At 38.9% G+C, this 19,230-nt stretch overlaps 1 protein-coding gene across 14 annotated transcripts in view; it reads right to left on the reverse strand.

The window, feature by feature from the left end:
• SETD5 (SET domain containing 5) overlaps window positions 1–19,230 on the reverse strand; it is an 82,615-nt gene that overhangs the window by 52,604 nt on the left and 10,781 nt on the right. Inside the window, exon 2 of one of the 14 annotated variants that reach the window (XM_082639191.1) lies at window positions 17,664–17,951. The exons of the other annotated variants lie outside the window; for them this stretch is intronic. The gene's annotated coding sequence lies outside the window, so the exon portion shown is untranslated. The remainder of the gene's footprint in view (window positions 1–17,663; window positions 17,952–19,230) is intronic. 14 annotated transcript variants of the gene reach the window in all.

The raw sequence follows: 19,230 nt of genomic DNA on the forward strand, positions 1-19,230 counted from the left end.
GCTCTCTTGGGATTTATATTACCTAGATTTGTCAGGGTTTTCTTCATTCGTTCATTCAACAGTCATGAAGTGAGTAACTACTTATGTAACTCTACTACGTATAAAAACGATGTTAAGTTTTATTTTAAAATGTTTCTCTTGGGACTTCCCTGGTGGCACAGTGGTTAAGAATCCGCCTGCCAACGCAGGGAACACAGGTTCGATCCCTCCACTGGGAAGATCCCACATACCGCAGAGCAACTAAGCCCGTGCACCACAACTACTGAGCCTGTGCTCTAGAGCCTGCGAGCCACAACTACTGAGGCTGCGAGCCACAACTACTGAAGCCCACGCACCTAGAGCCCTTGCTCCGCAACAAGAGAAGCCACAATGAGAAGCCCACGCACCACAATGAAGAGTAGTCCCCGCTCGCTGCAACTAGAGAAAGCCCGCATGCAGCCCCCGCCCCCCCCAAAATAATAAAGTTTCTCTTATCCAAGTAGAAGAGGGTAGGCACTTGGCAAAAACTCTTTCGGTTTGCCTGTGTGCCAAAGTATTGCATCTTCACAACCATGAAGGGAAAAGAAAATCCTGAAGTGTGTCTCTACAACTAATGAGTCATCCTGAAGTGAAAATAACACCCTACCCCGAAAGAAAGAAAACCCCAAACCACTCCATCTTTTAGCAGTGACACAGAGGGGTATAGAAACAGATTCTTTTATAAATCTCTTAAACTGTTTAGACAAAACTTTTCACTGATTGGTCTCATGAAAAATTCTATTAAGAATGAAGAAGAATAAAGAACAATGGGCAGCAAGAACCTTCAAAACACAGACAAACAGAACCTGACTATACGTGTTGTGTGATTATTTGACAGACCAGGTGTCTAAGTATCTAGCAGTAAAGGAATTTAAAGCTTAATAATTCTGATATGCACAACGGGGATCCTCTCCTAACCAATAGCTGTATCTTTATTACTTATTGAAAAATAATAAATGCTTATAAAAATATACAAACATTACAAATGCATAAAAAGTAGAAGTGAAATTCTCACATAATTCCACTTCCCAAAGTTCCCCAAAGATGAAAGTGAAAACCCTACTTTTCTTTAATCAGCTTTGCTCATTTATTAGTAAGTTTTGGACATCTTTCTATATGCGCATGTACAAAATTTATTTCTTCCTCTTAAACGACAGCACTGGGGCTTCCCTGGTGATGTAGTGGTTAAGAATCCACCTGCCAGTGCAGGGGACAGGGGTTCAAGCCCTGATCTGGGAAGATCCCACCTGCCATGGAGCAACTAAGCCCGTGTGCCACAACTACTGAGCCTGCGCTCTAGAGCCCGTGAGCCACAACTACTGAGCCCACACACCACAACTACTGAAGCCCATGCGCCTAGAGCCCGTGCTCCGCAAAACAAGCCACTGCAATGAGAAGCCCATGCACCGCAACGACGACCCAATGCAGCCAAACAAAAAAAAGACAGCACTGTATTCTATCCTATGGATCTACTATAATTTAAATCAATTTTCTGCAGAAGAATGTTTAGATTGTTGCTAATTTTCCATAATATACACAATGCTGCACTGAATGGGCGTGTACATATGCCTTTCTTTATACATTTGTATAAACAATTCCTTAGGACACATTCTTAGAAGTGGAACTGCTAGAAGGGCATGAGCACATTTATTAGTGATGCCGAACCACCCTCCAGAAAGTTAAGGCCATTTTACACTCCTACAAACATAGTGGGAAGGCTACATTTTCCCATAAGGTTCAAAATAATTTCAATTCTAACATTCCTCATAGAGTTTCTTCCTTAGAAGACTCTCTACAGCCTACAAGGAAACTCTAAAATAAAAGTTAATTGCAGGGGCTTCCCTGGTGGCGCAGTGGTTGAGGGTCTGCCTGCTAATGCGGGGGACGCGGGCTCGAGCCCTGGCCCGAGAGGATCCCACATGCTGCGGAGCAACTGAGCCGGTGTGCCACAACTACTGAGCCTGAACTCTGGAGCCCGCAAGCCACAACTGCTGAGCCCACGTGCCCCAACTGCTGAGGCCTGTGTGCCTGGAGCCCGTGCTCCACAACGGGAGAGGCCACGACAGTGAGAAGCCTGCGCACCACAGTGAAGAGTGGCCACCGCTTGCTGTGACTGGGGAGAGCCTACACACAGCAACAAAGACCGAACGCAGCCAAAAATAAAATAAATTAAAAAAAAAAAGTTAATTGCAAATTCTCAACAATTCTGTGATACACTTTTAAGACTACTGACTGGATGTCCTCTAAAATTCTTTTATACTAAGTAGGAGATCTCAGTTGCTTTTTCACTAAACTTGGGATGGGATCTTCAAAGTAAAACCTAGATAAGGCACCATTACACAACGGAAGTATTTTCTTATGGTTGTCCCACGACAACTTTAAATTCATTTAATAGAAGGCAGTGCCAAGCTCTAAATTTCTTTTCCCAGTAATGAAAAAACAAATGCTAGCCATCTAGCTGGCATCTGTTGATTTGAGCTCTTCAGTTTCAAATAAGCTATCAAAACTCTGTTCTAACAGTTCTGCCTCAGTAGTATATGATACCTTCCATTTTTAATTACCCTCAGAAAGAGAAAAAAGTTTGAAACTACAAGAAGCTTGTCAATATTGACTTACTAGAAGACAGAGTGAGAAAATATTGACTAAATTTGTAACGTAGCTACAAATCATTTGGTATATACTCCACTATGACACCGGACATGGTTCAAATCTAAGTCCTGGGCCAATGAGGCAAAAAACCTCACTTTTCCACCGTGCTGGCACTAGCACCTGACTGACAGCCTAGATGCAGAGCTATTCTTTCTCCTCTGAATTATTTCACAGATTGTCTTTTATCCATCCATTCACCAACACTACTCACCTCCTTATGATTTCAAGGTTGCAGTGAACTGCTCTCACTGAGTTCTCAACCCTTCAATCTACTCTTCATTCTCCCATGACGCTAAATAACTATGATCATTATCATTCTACTATTAGAAACAGACAATGGCTACCTAATACCTACTGGGTTAGTTCAAACTCCCTTTGCCTGAATGGAAGACCACCTTTGTTAATTAGCTATTCATCTGTTTCTTTTCCTTCAAAATTTTGTTCACACTACTTATCTTGTCTGATATGCTATTTTTCTGCATCTTAAAAAAACTTTATTATTATTATAAAAATTTCAAACAAATACAAAACCAGAGAAAACCCTGTAATGAACTCACAGACTACCGAGTTTTAATCAACAACCAACTCATAGCCAATCTTATTTTATCTATAATCTTTCCCCTTCTAAATGATTATTTTAAAGCAAATCCCAGAATTATCAGTTGTACATATTACATTTGCTGAATAAAGTTATCCCTTGTTTATTATAAATATGGTGAGAGTGGCTGGCTTATAATGACAGGTGGCTTATAATGACAGGTGGCAGTGATAGGGAAAGAAAGACCATCATTCCAAGGCAAAAGTGAAAATGGATAAAAACGTAATGTAATTCATCAATTGATTTGCTGAGTAATGTTTAGGCTTTACAATTATACACACATAACTATTAAAAATGTCAAATCATTTTTTTTAAGAAAAAAAAAATTACTGGGAATTCCCTGGTGGTCCAGTGGTTAGGACTCCGCTCTTCCACTGCAGGAGACACAGATTTGATCCCTGGTTGGGGAACTAGGATCCCGCAAGCCGTGTAGCAACCCCCCCCAAAACAAAAAACAAATACTGTAAGCCATTTTTTTTGGATTTTTAAATTTGATATGGACCATTTTTAATAGATTTATTTATGTGTATGTATGTATGTATGTATGTATGTATGGCTGTGTGCGGGCTTTCTCTAGTGGCGAGCAGGGGCTACTCTTCGTTGTGGTGGGCGGGCTTCTCATTGCGGTGGCTTCTCTTGTTGCGGAGCACAGGCTCTAGGCGTGCGGGCTTCAGTAGTTGTGGCGCACAGGCTTAGTTGCTCCGCGGCATGTGGGATCTTCCTGGACCATGGATTGAACCCATGTCCCCTGCATTGGCAGACGGATTCTTAACCACTGAGCCCCCAGGGAAGCACTGATACGGACCATTTTTAAAGTCTTTATTGAGTTTGTTACAATACTGCTTCTGTTTTGGTTTTCTGGCCCTGAGGCATGTGGGATCTTAGCACCCCCACCAGGATCAAACCCGCACCCCCTGCAGTGGAAGGCAAAGTCTTAACCATTGGAGTGCCAGGGAAGTCCCAGTAAGCAATTATTATTATTATTTTTAAATTTTATTTATTTATTTATTTTTGTCTCTGTTGGGTCTTCGTTTCTGTGCGTTGCGGCAAGCAGGGGCCACTCTTCATCGCGGTGCGCGGGCCTCTCACTGCCGCGGCCTCTCTTGTTGCGGAGCACAAGCTCCAGACATGCAGGCTCAGTAGTTATGGCGCACGGGCCCTAGTTGCTCCGCGGCATGTGAGATCTTTCCAGACCAGGGCTCAAACCCATGTCCCCTGCATTGGCAGTCGGATCCTTAACCACTGAGCCCCCAGGGAAGCCCTGATATGGACCATTTTAAAAGTCTTTAGTGAGTTTGTTACAATAATGCTTCTGTTTTGATTTTCTGGCCCTGAAGCATGTCAGATCTTAGCTCCCCCACCAGGGGTCAAACCCGCACCCCCTGCATTGGAAGGCAAAGTCTTAACTACTGGACTGCCAGGGAAGTCCCAGTAAGCAATTATTTTTTGATCTGAGTTTGTTGATAACAAAATTTCTTGTGTTCTTGGGAATGCAAATTTTTCCTTATAGCAGAGTTAAGTACAAGCATACACACGACCCACATCTCTGACATAGCATTCTTATTTGTATATGCTATGTGTCAATAAGTAAAAATAGATAAAACACAGAAGAAACACCTGGAAGCAGTTAAGTGTGATAAACCAATGCATTAAAGAGAAGGACTGTTTGTGACCACCTAGAGGGGTGGGATAGGGAGGGTGGGAGGGAGGGAGATGCAAGAGGGAAGAGATATGGGGATATATGTATATGTACAGCTGATTCACTTTGTTATAAAGCAGAAACTAACACATCATTGTAAAGCAATTATACTCCAATAAACATGGTAGAAAAGAAAAAAAATTGGTTTTGAGTCAAAAAAAAAAAAAAAGAGAAGGACTGTAACATCACACTAGCAATGGATCATATCTGAGGTGCCAGCCAGCTGTTCTTTTTAATGAGCAGTTTCTTAATAGTACTAGAACCTTAGACTGATGACTAACTTAGCGTTAAAAAAGCTCACATACTCAATGGAAGCATACTTTCCAGTCAAAAAATAACTCACTAATAATGGTGAGTGTCGCAGAACAGAAACATTTGGGAATATATATAGCTGATACCTATATAAACTACAAAGCAGAGATATCTTAATATCCAGTTAGTGGAAAATAGGCCCAAATCAATGCCAATGCAAATATATACCAACACATTCTATTACCAAACTACCCTCCATAAGCTATACTGATAACAATCAAATTAAATTTAAAAAGTAACAGTGATGTAAGACAACGATCAACTCAAAGAAACACTGATGTACATTGTTTTGCCTAAGCCAAAAACTAGCCTACATTTACTCATATAGTAGCTTACTGGGTAAAATGAAATCTTTGAAATGGTAAGTACATCATTTCCCTAGAAGTCCAAGAGGATGAACATCTCTGGACCAACTAGCTAGTAATTTGTTATGAGACGCAGAAACTTGTAAGAGTTCTCATCATGAAAAACATCAAACATGTTTAACTTATGGATTGTAAAATTATTCTCTGGAGATCTTAATATGAGAATAATTTAAAAACCTTGATACAGAGAATTCCCTGGCGGTTCAGTGGTTAGGGCTCTGCGCTTTCACTGCCTGTGGCTTGGGTTCAATCCCTGGTTGGGGAACTTAGATCCCACAACCTGCGTGGTGTGGCCAATAAAAATAAAAACCCTGATAATCCAGTTTCAGTAAACCCTTCAGCTGTATTTGGGCCAAAATTCTCATTCATTAATTAATACTTAACAATAAACTAGCCCCAGGACATGGACAAAACAGTACTTTTTAATGAATACAACTGGTACAGTAAAGTTGCTCCGAATTCTCATACAAAATATAATCACAACCGTATACTACGTTAAAATTTCCCAGTTAGGGCTCCCCAGTGGCGCAGTGGTTGAGAGTCCGCCTGCCGATGCAGGGGACATGGGTTCCCGCCCCGGTCCGGGAGGATCCCACATGCCGCAGAGCGGCTGGGCCCGTGAACCATGGCTGCTGGGCCTGAACGCCTGGAGCCTGTGCTCCGCAACGGGAGAGGCCACAACAGTGAGAGGCCCGCGTACAGCAAAAAAAAAAAAAAATTCCCAGTTATTTTATTGTCTCTTTCAATCACCTCTGTTACTTTTCCTGTCTTGTCAGAGTTTGACCCTAAGCAAAGCCCAGAATTCTAGCACTGAACAAAGTGGAGTAAAACATAAAGCATCTTAGGATTTAGCTTCTATTTTTCTTTTTTTGTTAAAACATTTTCTATTTACAAACTTATTTTTTCCTAAGTAAAATATTTCTAAATGCTCAACATTACTGTTTTTGAATATGGTATTTCCTTTTCCAGTGCCTGGTAACCAATATATAAAAACTAAGACTTAAAAAAAAAAAAAAAAAAGCCTATGCCCTAGATTTTGACAAATCTCTTGTAGACCACCACTAATAACTTTAGAGCAGTGGTTCCCAATCTTTTTGGGTATAAGGATGGTTTTTAAAACTGCAAAAATTTTTTGGGGTGGAAGAAACGGCTATAGGGTGTCAAAGGTAGAAACTTCCGGTTGTAAAATAAATAAGTCATGGGGGTATAATCTGTAGCATGGTGACTAGTTAATACTGTATCGCACATTTGAAAGTTGCTAAGAGACTAGATCTTAAAAGTTCTCATCACAAGAAAAAAAATTGTGACTAAGGTGAGGGGTGTTAGCTAGACTTATTATGGTGATCATTTCACAACGTACACAAATCATTATGAAATCATTATGTTGTACACCTGAAACTAATGTCAATTAAACCTCAAAAAAAATTAAAAAATAAGGCCATCAGGGTGGGCCCTAATCCAATATAATCAGTGTCCTTATAAGAGAAAATCTGGACACACAAAACACACCAGGGACATGCACACACAGAGGAAGGACCATACGAAGAGGCAAGAGACCGACCATCTGCAAGCCAAGGAGAGAGGCCTCAGGAGAAACCACCCCTGCTGACACCTTGATCTCAGACTTTTAGCCTCAAAAAAAGTGCAAAAAAGTTTATCTGTCGACTAGGAAAATACAGTAAAAAAACAAAACAAAACAAAACCCACAACAAAAAAAACCCCATGAATTTGTCAACACATTAGATCCTTTGCAATTGAGACTCCTGGCCCACGAAGCACCAGTGCCCAAGAATAATAATTATGGGCTTCCCTGGTGGCGCAGTGGTTGAGAGTCCACCTGCTGATGCAGGGGACATGGGTTCGGGATATAGGTTCATGCCCCGGTCCGGGAAGATCCCACATGCCGTGGAGCAGCTAGGCCCGTGAGCCATGGCCGCTGAGCCTGCGCGTCTGGAGCCTGCGCTCCGCAACGGGAGAGGCCACAACAGTGAGAGGCCCGCGTACCGCAAATAATAATAATAATAATGGAGAACTGACAATATTTCTGCACAAGAGCCTTTCAGTTATGTCCTTAAGGACCATTATCTATTAACATTTAGCCACGACGGGACTAAACAATTTATACTGATAAATGTATCAGATGATACTTACTAAAACTGACAAAAAAAAAAGGGAAACAAACAAAATCCCTAAGAAGGAGACTTCCTTTGACCTCTTAGGCCAAACCACCATAAAGCCCCCTGTTAAAGCAAAGACGTCTTTACATTCAACCCTGAATTCTGAAAAAAATTACATGACCCATAGCTCTTCAATGAACTTAGGATTTCTTAAGAATCCACTAAGACTCAAGTTTGTGTTTCATGTTTTAAATTCCAACTCTTCCCCCATCTGTACATGAAAGCAAGAAGGAAACCCACGACGCACGCTTTCCATTTGACTTAGTATTTATATTCAAAAATTTATCTGGGGGGCTTCCCTGGTGGCGCAGTGGTTGAGGGTCCGCCTGCCGATGCCGGGGACGCGGGTTCGTGCCCCGGTCCGGGAGGATCCCGCATGCCGCGGAGCGGCTGGGCCCGTGAGCCATGGCCCGTGAACCATGGCCGCTGAGCCTGCGCGTCTGGAGCCTGTGCTCCGCAGCGGGAGAGGCCGCGGCGGTGAGAGCCCCGCGTACCGCAAAAAAAAAAAAAAAAAAAATCTGGGGTATAACTACCTTGTTACAGTTTTTCTAGCAGATTTCGAACTTAACACCTTTTAGCTATTATTTGAGCATACATACTCATTAAATTCCTACCAACTGCATTAGTGAACTGTTCAAAGGACACAATATTGGCCTAAAATTTTCTTTGAGGGGGACCTACGACGAATGTTTATTTGGCTATCAGTCTATTACAGTTCAAACAAAATCCTAATTTACAAGCCAAAAACAGTTTTAAAGATAAATGTTTGGGAGCCGCTTGACACCATTCCTTATTCTACAAAAATTCAAATTCCTTTTAGAAGTCTTACCAGACTTCTAGACCTATTATTAATGCCTCCCTCTTTTATTTCCTTTTTTTTTCTTTTTAATTTTTAATTTTTGGCTGCGCTGGGTCTTCGTTGCTGTGTGCGGACTTTCTCTAGTTGTGGAGCACCAGCCCTAGGTGTGCAGGCTCAGTAGTTGTGGCTCATGGGTTTAGTTGCTCCCTGGCATGTGGGATCTTCCTGGACCGGGGACTGAACCTGTGTCCCCTGCATTGGCAGGCAGATTCTTAACCACTGCGCCATCAGGGAAGTCCTTTAGGTCCTTTTTAAAAGGTATTTTCTTTGGGAAAAAATTGATTTATCAAGCACAACTGAGTGTGCATCTATGCCAATTTGATACAAGTAGGTTTTGATTTCTAGGAGCAAAATTATTTAAATTTTCAAAAATACAAGAATTCACAGATTATTTCTTTATAAGAAAACAAGTACGTTCACGAGTGGGCTCTGTGGTGGTTTGCTGCTTGGCCCAATAGGTCAAAGGGGGGCACCTTTTCAGGCTGGAAAAGAAATCAACTGAGTCAAGCTCCTCTCTTAGGAATCAAATCCTAGGATGCCTATAGTTCTTAACCTTTTTGAAGAGTAAACACAGATTTCTGTGATAATCTTAAGAAGATTATGAAACATTACCTCGGAAAAATGTAGAGGCAAAACTCAGGGAAAAATTCTAGGGATTCCTAGGCCTCTGATCTACACCCATTCCTGAAATGCAGGCAGTCTGGGATAATGGAAGCCGGTAACTGACTGAATGGTAAGTACCCTGGAAGTCAGAATTTACAATATGTCTAGTAGGGGACAAAGTCCAATAAAACCTCATCAATTTCCTCTCTTTATCCAGATCCAGGACCCCTATCCAATTTGAGGCAAAGAATCCTAGAGGAAAAAGGGGAAAAACTACAGACGGATGGCAACACCCAAAGTCAGGAGGAGAGGAAAGTGCGGATTATGTTGGTGGAGCCTTCTTTAAATAACCTAAGTAATACAGTATAATGAAAAGATCCTGGAATCATACAGGGTTGACTCACTTTATTACTAGTTGTGCGATCACTCTGATTCAGTTTGTTCATCTGTAAGCCACTCCTATAGCACTACTTTGAGAATTAAGTAACATAACATTAAGAGAACTTAGCAAGATACTTAGCACACTGCAGGCACCTACTTTTGGTATGCAGGGTTACAATATTAGAGAAGTAAATAGAGGTCAAAAGGCAAATAGGAACCACTTTCCTGCTTCCAAGGCAATAGTATTTAGTGGAAGAAAAGAACCTACAGTTTGAGTTTTGTTAATAACTTGCCAAGTCTACTAACGTTAAGACTTGCTAACAGTCACAGAATAATCTGCACTTAGTCGAATACTTTTTCAGAAATTCAACCAGCTCATAAAATGAAATCTAATACATACTGAACATACTGTTAATTTACCCACTTGCTTCCTCGATCCTGTCCAATTCCTCTCAGAAAGGCTCTCCAGAATTTTATACAGACTTCTAAAAAATATTAGTTTCCTTTTATTACAAAGTCATATCTGCGTAGCCACTCTGTTTTTCCACTGATTGGAAGTATCATGTGACAGTCACAAAAGGAACTGGGCTCAGAAAGCAAGTAGTACCAATGGGGAAAGACAAACATCTGAGTATGTTACTATCTGCTTTAACAAGACTCACAACAGCCAATTTGATAGATACCTTTATTTTATCCTTTAAAATTTTTTATTGTGAAACATTTCAAGCAAGTAATAAAAGTAAACTTTTAGAAGAAACTCCATTTATGTATCATCTTTCAACAATCACCAACTCACAGTCAATCTTGTTCCATCTTTTACCTCTCCTCCATTCTAAGGCAAACACCAGGAACATATCATTTCATCCATAAATATTTCAGCATGTATCTCTAAAAGAGATTCTTTAAAAAAAAAAAAAGTGTGCATTTTAGTTCCTGTTTTGTTTTGGAGGGAACTTTATTTTAAAAATTTTTATTGGAATATAGTTGATTTACAATGTTGTATTAATCTCTGCTGTACAGCAAAGTGAATCAGTTATACATATATTTACATATATCCACTTTTTTAGATTCTTTTCCCATATAGGTTATTACAGAGTATTGAGTAGAGTTCCCTGTGCTACATACAGTAGGTCCTTATTAATTATCTATTTTATACTTAGTAGAGTGTGTATGTCAATCCCAATCTCCCAATTTATGCCCCCTCCCCTTTTGGGGGGGAAGATAACTTAAACCACCATTTTGTCCTTTCCTAGAACTCCCATTCCTATATCTAAAGTATTGTTATCCAATCTGAATTCACTTTAGCACTCCTCAATCTCACTCTAAACCCAAAGTACTAAAACAAACAAACAAAAATCTTCCAAAAAAATTAGGGAACACTTCAAAACTCATTTTACCCTGATATCAAAGCCAGATATTAATACTACAAGAAAAGAAAACTACAGGTCAATAACCCTGATGAACATACATGAAAAATCCTCAACAAAATATTAGCAAACTTAATTCAACAGTACATTAAAAGGATCATATACCATGATAAAATGGGTTTTATTCCTGGGATGCAAGGATGGTTCAACTACCCAAATCAATCAATGTTATACACATTAAAAACCATATGATCATCTCAACAGATGCAGAAAAAGCATTTTACAAATTCCAACATCCTTTCATGATAAAAACTCTCAATGAATTGGGTACAGATGGAGTGTACCTCAACGTAATAAAGACCATATATGACAACTCACAGCTGACATCCCACAGCTAACATCATACTCAAAGGTGAAAAGTTGAAAGCTTTTAAGATCAGGAACAAGACAAACATTTCCACTCTTACCACTATTATTCAAAACAGTAGTGGAAGTACTAACCAGAGCAATTAGACAAGAAAAAGGAAAAAAAGAAAAAAAAAGAAAAGGCATCCAAATCAGAAGTAAAATCATCTCTACTTGCAGATGTCATGGTATTATATCTAGCAAACCCTAAATATTCCCCCCAAAATGTTTAGGATAAACAAATTCAAGGAATTCCCTGGTGGCGCAGTGCTTAAGAATCCGCTTGCCACTGCAGGGGACACGGGTTCGATCCCTGGTCCAGGAAGATCCCACATGCTGTGGAGCAATTAAGCACGTGTGCCACAACTATTGAAGCCCACACGCTGCAACCACTGAAGCCCATGAGTCTACAGCCTGTACTCTGCAATGAGAGAAGCCACTGCAGTTAAAAACCCATGCGCAGCAATGAAGAGTAGCCCCTGCTCGCCACAACTACAGAAAGCCCATGCGCAGCAACGAAGACCCAACACAGCAACAAAACCCCAAAACAACAACAACAAAAAACAAATTCAGCAAAGTGACAGGATATAAAACCAATATATAAAAAAATCACTAACAACAAACTACAGGAATGAGAAATTAAGAAAACAATCCTATTTACAACAACATCAAAAAGAATAAAATAATTAGGAATAAATTCAAGTGAAAGATCTGTGCACTGAAAACTGTAAAACACTGATGAAACAAATCAAAGACACAAATGAATGGACAGTTCGAGCTCATCAACTGGAAGAATAGTGCTAAAATGTCCATACTATCCGAAGTGATCTACAGATTCAATGCAATCCCTATCAAAATTCCAATGGCATTTTTCGCTGAATAGCCAAAGCAATCTTGAGAAGGAAAAATAAATCTGAAGCATCATATTTCCTGATTTCAAACTATATTACAAAAATTCAGTATGGTTTTGTCATAAAAACAGACACATACATCAATGGAACAGGCTGAAGAGCCCAGAAAAAAACCCATGCATATATGGTAAACTAATTTTCAACAAAGGTGTCAAGAATATACAATGGGGAGAAATTCAGCAAAAGCTATGAATCAGGACTTCTTTGGATATTCTTTAATTTTGAGAAGCATCTTTCTGTTACTAGAGCTGTTAAAAGAGTATTTTACAGGCCGTGACAGCACTGTAAGCAACCTAAGTGTCCATAAACAGAAAAATGGATAAAGAAGGTGTAGTACATACACACAATGAAGTATTACTCAGCCATAAAAGAGAATGAAATACTGCCCTTTGCAGAAAAAGGATGGACCTAGAGATTATCATACTAAGTGAAGCCACACAAAGACAAAATTGTATGGTATCACTTATATGTGGAACCTAAAAAATAACACAAAAGAACTCATTTACAAACCGAAACACAGAAAACAAACTTATGCTTATCAAAGGGGAAAGGGATGGGGTGGGATATATTTCTGATAAATTATTTCAAAATATAAATCACAGTACTTCTACAGCTGATAATTCTGATGGAGTAATTTTTCTTAAAAAATTTAACTCTTTATATAAATCAGTTTGCTGTAAATCTGAATTGAATTTTAAAATGTAAATTTATACAATGGCATTTTAGTGTTTCCTCTGACATTTTCCGTAAATTATGGAGGTTGTACAAGAAACTAAAAGTGGCTTTTTTTATTTGCGTATAATTAAAATATAATTAATTAAAATTTCATTCATATATATAAAAAAAGAATACACAGGGGGGAAAGGATAATCTCTCTTTACCATAAATGGTGCCAGGAAAACTGAACATCCATGTGCAAAAGAATGCAACTGGATGCCTATCTTATATCACACAGAAAAATCAACTCGAAATCTACTAAAAAGACATGAATGTGAGACCTGAAACCAAGTAACTCCTAGAAGAAAACATAGGGGATAAGGTCCTTGACATTGATCTTGCCAATTATTTTTTTTTTAATAAATTTATTTATTTACTTAGGGCTACACTGGATCTTTGTTGCTGCGTGCAGGCTTTCCCTAGTTGTGGCAAGCAGAGGCTACTCTTCATTGCGGTGCACGGGCTTCTTATTGCAGTGGCTTCTCTTGTTGTGGAGCACAGGCTCCGGACGCACAGGCTCAGTAGCTGTGGCTCACGGGCCTAGTTGCTCCGCGGCATGTGGCATCCTCCCGGACCAGGGCTCAAACCCGTGCCCCCTGCACTGGCAGGCGGATTCTTAACCACTGCACCACCAGGGAACTCCCGCTAATTATTTTCTTAAAAATTAATTTTTATTAGAGTACAGTTGCTGTACAATGTTGCGTTGGTTTCTGTTGTACAACAAAGTGAATCAGTTATACATATACACATAACCACTCTTTTTTTTAGATTTCCTTCCCGTTTAGGTCACCAGAGAGCACTGAGTAGAGTTCCCTGTGCTATACAGTAGATTCTCATTAGTCATCTATTTTATATATAGTAATGTATATATGTCAATCCCAAACTCCCAATTCATACCACCCCTCCCCCCTTTGTAACCATAGTTTGTTTTCTACTTCTGTGACTCTACTAATGCTTTGCAAGTAAGTTCATCTGAATTATTTTTCTAGATTCCACATATAAGCGATATTATATGATATTTGTCTTTCTCTTTCTGACTTGCTTCACTCTGTATGACAATCTCTAGGTCCATCTGCGTCACTGCAAATGGTATTTTGTTCCTTTTTATGGCTGAGTAACATTCCATTGTATATATGTATCACATCTTCTTTACTGCCAATGATTTTTTTTTTGATTTAACACCAAATGCCAGGACAACAAAAGCAAAAATAAACAAGTGAGACTACAACAAAGTAAAAGTTTCTGCAGAGCAAAAGAAACCATCAACCAAAAGAAAACATAATATGGAATGGGAGAAACTATTTGCAAACCACAGAGCTGATAAAGGGTTAACGTCAAAAACATTTAAGGAACACATACCACTCAATAGCCAAAAGAGGAAAAGAACAACAAAGAAAACCCAATTAAAAAATGGGCGAAGGACCTGAATAGGTATTTTCCCAAAGAAGACATAAAAATGCCCAACAGATCCTTGAAAAGGTCAACACCACCAATCATCAGGGAAATGCAAATCAAAACCACAATAAGACATCACCTCACACCTGTTAGGATGACTATTACCAAAAAGACAAGAGATGATAAATACTGATGAAGATGTGGAAGAAAGGGAACCCTTGTGCACTGTTGGTGGGAATGTAAATCGGTGCAGCCACTATGGGAAACAGTCTGGAGGTCTTCAAGAAATTAAAAGTAAACTACCATTTGATCTAGCAATCTCACTTCTGGGTATATATCCAAAGGAAACAAAATCACTATCTTGAAGAGCTATCTGTACTCCCATGTTCACTACAGCATTATTTACAATAGCTAAGTTATGTAAACAACCTAAGTGTCTGCTGAAGGATGAATGGATTAAGAAAATGTGATATCTACCTATCTATCTAGCTGTTTACCTACCTACAATAGAACATTATTCATAAAAAAGAAGGGAATCCTGCCATTTGTGACAATATGGATGAACCTGGGGGGTGTTACGCTAAGAGAAATCAGACAGAGAAAGACATATGTTGCATGGTATCACCACTTATACAGGAATTGGTAAAAAACAAACAAACAAACAAAGCAAAAACTCACAGAAACAGACTGTAGAATGGTGGTTGCCAGGAGTTGGAGTGTAAGAGAAATGGGAAGAGGTCAGTAAAGGGTATAAACTTTCAGTGAAAAGGGTGTCTAAGTTCTGAGGATCTAATATATAACACATATTGGAAAAGTGAAACGTGCTGAGAGATTAGAATTTATAGGTTCCCTCACACACACAAAAAGATGAACATGTGATGGATGAATGTTAATTAACTTAATTGCTGGAACCCTTTCACAACGTATGTGTATATCAAACAATCATGTTGTATGCTATAAATATATCACAATTTTGCTTGTCAATTATACCTCAATAAAGCTTAAAAACAAAACAAAAAACAAAAACACCTGACCTGATGAGCAACCTGGACTTACACAGCTTTACCTGAAGGCACTTATAAGGCTGATACATCTTAGAATTCCAGAGTTAAAAAATTCCTTTCACTCTGGTCAATATACACGGTGCCCAAGAGCCGCTTCTAATGATGTCTGAAAAGGACCTTGGATCCTGAAAAGAAGTTTTGTTCCCTTAAAGCTCCCTTCTCTGGACTTCCCTGGTGGCACAGTGGTTGAGAATCCGCCTGCCAATGCAGGAGACAAGGGTTTGATCCCTGGTCCGGGAAGATCCCTCATGCTGTGGAGCAACTAAGCCCATGAGCCACAACTACTGAGCTGGTGTGCTGCAACTACTGAAGCCCATGCGCCTAGAGCCCGTGCTCCGCATCAAGAGAAGCCACCACAACGAAAAGCCGTGCACCGCAACGAAGAGTAGCCCTCGCTCACCACAACCAGAGAAAGCCCGCGCACAGCAACGAAGACCCAATGTAGCCAAAACCAAAAAAAAAACCGCACCAAAAACTCCCTTCTCTATTAAGATTTTTAATGTAATTATATTTATATAGCAAGCACTGGTACATTTGTAAAGTCAGAAGCCTCAAATTTTAGCTAGACACCAATTATTACTTTGTTAACAGTTGGTTCTTTTCATATAACCAAGTGAAGTTGTGAAAATCAGATGCTATATTTACAGCATGTAAGCATTACTTACCCTAAGACGCAGACAGAGTTTAGAGAATTGATCAAATACTCATAACAATAACAACTTCCAAAATAAAAGCTAACATCTAGAGAATGCATTCTTTCTAAAAGCCACTGTGTCCTCAATCACTTTGTATGCATCAGCTCATGTAATGCCCACAACTTCATGAGAAAGGCACTATCCCTATGTAGCCAAAGACTTACACTCACCAAGCTGAGAAACTTGTCCAAGGCCAGAGCAAGGAAACCCCCAAACTAGAACCTGAACCAAGGTCTATCCAATTTCAGAACCCTCACACCTTTAACCACTATCACTTCACCATTTCATATCTTGATTTAATAATTTTTAGCATACAAAATAAATATATTAGAATGTGACATAAGATTGCTGAAATGATGTTGTAACTTCTTTCTTTTTAGGTATTATAACTAGAAAGGATAAGACAGATGTAATATTTAACAGGTTTAAGATTTTCAACAATTTGATTTTTAATTTAAAACTTATAAAATCAAATAATTTGACTTTTAAATTACAAAGCTAAAAATTAGATGACACCCTTTCTAAGATAATATCTAAATCTCAGGTCTAAGGGTGAATCATTCAAAAAACATTAATTGATGACCTTTGTACTACAAGTACTACCAGTGTCCCAAGTGGTAGTCAAGGTCAAGTATCTGAAATCATCAGGGACAAATGGAAAATGACCTAACAACTCAAGAGAGAGAATTTTTACTAGAGAAAGGAAGGTTCTTATCTTGAACTGTTTATATTAATTAAAGAAATTCTGGACCCTAGAAGAACAGAAAAGTCCACGTCCTTTTCCATGGCCTAAAAGTTATGAGTTACTGAAAAATCTAGAAGCAGATAAGGTTTAGTAAATAAACTAACTTATATGTTTTTGTGTCACAACAGAAGTACCACGACAAAATATCACTTTAAATAGTATTCATATGAATCTGTATTCGTAAGTCTTACATATAAGGACAGGAAGATAACAGAATGGAATAAACCTAGAAGTTAGACCTCTGACTATACTCAGATTTGTAAATTTCACTTAGTAACCATATTTTATATAATTATAAAAAAAGTAATCCTTGAAAAGTCTGAAAGTGAAATAAAACAAATTAACCCCACTCTATCAAGTTGGTGGCATAACCACATAAAGAAGAACTATTCCAAGTGATTTTAAACCACTGTAATTTGACTGTATATCCTTGGATGGATATATGCTCAGGGCAAAGACAAACAAACAAAACAAACTCACTTTCCAGTAATCATACTGTTCTGCCATTCTAAAACTGTTGTGTGGGTATCGTGGGACGAAGCCAAGTAATTACATTGGTTATTAGTGGAAACTGGGATTTGGGGCACGGGGAAAAGATTAGGCTTATGAAAATATCATGAAGCACTAAATTCAAAATAGAAGTTATCAAATACCAACAACTGATATATTTTTTTAACTTTTTAAAAAAAATTTATTTATTTACTTATTTATTTATCTTTTTGGCTGTGTTGGGTCTTCGTTTCTGTGTGAGGGCTTTCTGTAGTTGCGGCAAGTGGGGGCCACTCTTCATCGCGGTGCACGGGCCTCTCACTATCGCGGCCTCTCTTGTTGTGGAGCACAGGCTCCGGACGCACAGGCTCAGTAGCTGTGGCTCACGGGCCTAGTTGCTCCGCGGCATGTGGGATCCTCCCAGACCAGGGCTCAAACCCGTGTCCCCTGCATTGGCAGGCAGATTCTCAACCACTGCGCCATCAGGGAAGCCCCCCAACAACTGATATTTTTAAAAAAAAAGGAAAGAGAAAAAGAGGAAAGGAGAGAAACCATTTTTTAGTTCTGTTCACTGAAAAGGTCTAGAAACAAGGTCCAACCCAAGAGCACTACACTCCTAACACCCAGACCATGGTCTCTAAGTACCATTTCCCACTAAAAGAAATCAGAGTTTTGCAGAAATGAGTAATTCCAGGTTTGGGGCGGGAAATATACAAAATGATCCTAGAACATCTTGTCATACTAGAAAGCAAGGAATCAATCAAAACAAGCCAGGAAACGACTGAGAATAAATAAAAAGGACTTAGAAGCCAACAGCCAAATGTGGGACAATTTGAATGTCAAAACTAGTAACTCCAAGGGACTGAAACATATCAAACAGGTTTAAAACCTTAAGTATACAATAATAATAACACTTTATTGCTCACCTCTAGATGTTGCTAAGTTACCAACCCATTATTTTGAAAATTAGTAAGAGGGGGGAAAAAAAAAACCAAATACTGATCTTGCTTTTTGTATTCAAACTGTATCTTAGGGTACCATATAATTAATGAGGGGGAGTATTACAGAAAATAAATGAAGTAGTGATAGAATATCACCATTCCACAATCATGAAGGAAATAAGGATCTAAGCCTGTTCTTCTCAAAGTGTGGTCTGAGAACTCCTGAAGGTCTTGAGATTCTTTCGGGGAATAAGTGAAGGCTTTCCCTTTTTAACTACACATCTGTGTTAGGCCAGATTTTCTTCAGTCTTTAACCAAAACAACTTATCACAACAAATTAAACGCAGAAGTAACTATGAGAAAGCAGTTACCTTTTATCACTAAAGAGACTTACAAAAATGTTAATGCCATTAAAAAAACTGAAAGTTATTTTTCATAACTTATGTCAGCAGGATTTGTTATTGCTATTCTAAAATTAGTTAATAAATATTTTAAAAATATTCTCAGTTTTAATTTCTAATATGGTAAATCTCAATAGAAACTACAAAAACAGAAACCCTCTGGGGCCTTCAACAGCTGCCTAACATCACAAAGACAAGCAGACATTATGTAAGTCTTAAGGGAAGTATCCACTACTTTTATAAAGTATACTTGAAATGGATCTAATCACTAATTTACATAAAACATGGGGGGTCATCTAATAGGAGAATATGTTAAATGACACCATAGAGACACACTTTCCAAAATCCAAGAGTAAGAACTCAACACAATGATAAATTTCATTAGTCAGTGTATTACATGAGAAAAAAAGAGAGAAGCTATAAATTAGAAAGACACAAA

This window comes from Mesoplodon mirus, assembly GCF_964341445.2.
Source record: "Mesoplodon mirus genome assembly, chromosome: 12".
Classification (NCBI taxonomy): Eukaryota; Metazoa; Chordata; class Mammalia; order Artiodactyla; family Ziphiidae; genus Mesoplodon; species Mesoplodon mirus.